Raw genomic sequence first — 1,405 nt, 5'->3', positions numbered from 1 at the left:
AAAAAAAAAAAAAAAAAAAAAAAAAAAAAAAAGAAAAGAAAAGAAGAAAATGACAGGGCGTGGGGGAGGGGATGCAGCTCCTTGGTAGAGCACTTGCCTTGTGTGTGTGAGGGCCTGGGTTTGGTCACCAGCACCACCGTGGTAATGGATGGGTGAAGACAACCACAAAGAATGTGAGAAGATATTTGCAAGTCCTGTCTCTGTTAAGGGATTTGTATCCAGCATGTATAAAAGATTTTGCAATTCAACAACAAAAACCAAATATCCTATTTAACAAGCAAAAGGCTGGATTCAATTGTTCACGGCTGGGATCTCCGGCTCATGTAAAGGCCTAATGATCTAGTGTGCAATGCCTTGGGTTCATTCTCCAGAATTTAAAAGAAAAAAGGAGAGAAAAAAGATTAACATTCATATCTTTGGAGTCAAGAAGGAAGGAAGGTAAGGCTGAAAAATGTTTTGCAATTTGTTTATTTTTTGCGGTACCGGGAATTGAACTCAGAACCCTACACTTGCCAGGCAAGTGCTTATTCTACTGAGCTATCTCTCCAACCCCTATTTTGCAATTTAGAAAATTTTTTTATTCTTTGGTGCTGGGGATTGAAACCAGGGAGTGCTGAGCTATATCCCAGCCCTTTTAAAACATTTTTTTTTTTTTTTTGTTTTGTTTTTTGCAGAACCGGGGATTGAACTCAGACCCTTACACTTGCTAGGGAAGCCCGTATTCCACTGAACCATCTCCCCAGCCCCAAACATTTTTTATTTTGCGACAAGATCTTGCTGTGTTGTCCAGGCTGGCCTTAAACTTTTGGTCCTCCCACTTGAGTCTGCCAAGTAGCTTGTGTTCCAAGCGCGTGCACCCAGTCTGATTTTTCCACTTTTGGCCAACAATACAAACCTACAGATTCAAAAAGTTGCAGGAAACCTCCAACAAGGCAAACCCCAAGAAATCTGTGCTGTGTCATATGATGAACTTTTGAAAACCAAAGACAAAATCTTAAAATCATCAAAATGGATAAGATCCATTACTAACAGGGAAACAGTTCAAATAGCGATTTACTTCTCAGAAACCATGTAGGCCATGAGAAAGTTTCATAACACTTCTTAAGTGCTAAAAGACAAGAGCACTTACGTAATCCCAGCAGTTTGGGTGGCTGAGGCAAAATTGCTTGCAGCTTGGCTACAGTGGTGATTTCAAGGCTAACCTCAGCTACACAGCGAGACCCAGCTCCCACTCCAAAAAATGAACAATTAGCTCAGAATTCGATATCCAGGTGAAATATTTTCTAGGGATAAAGGGAATATCAAGAGGTTTTCAGATAAAGGAAAATTCAGAGTATTTGTCACCTGGCCGATATACTCTAAAGAATGGCTAAAGGGAATTATTTTTCTTTTTGAGGAAATTCTT

This window comes from Octodon degus, unplaced genomic scaffold (assembly GCF_000260255.1).
Source record: "Octodon degus isolate 3935 unplaced genomic scaffold, OctDeg1.0 scaffold00223, whole genome shotgun sequence".
NCBI classification, from domain to species: Eukaryota; Metazoa; Chordata; class Mammalia; order Rodentia; family Octodontidae; genus Octodon; species Octodon degus.
The sequence above is the reverse complement of the archived record's forward strand: the minus strand, read 5'-3'. Positions refer to the sequence as shown.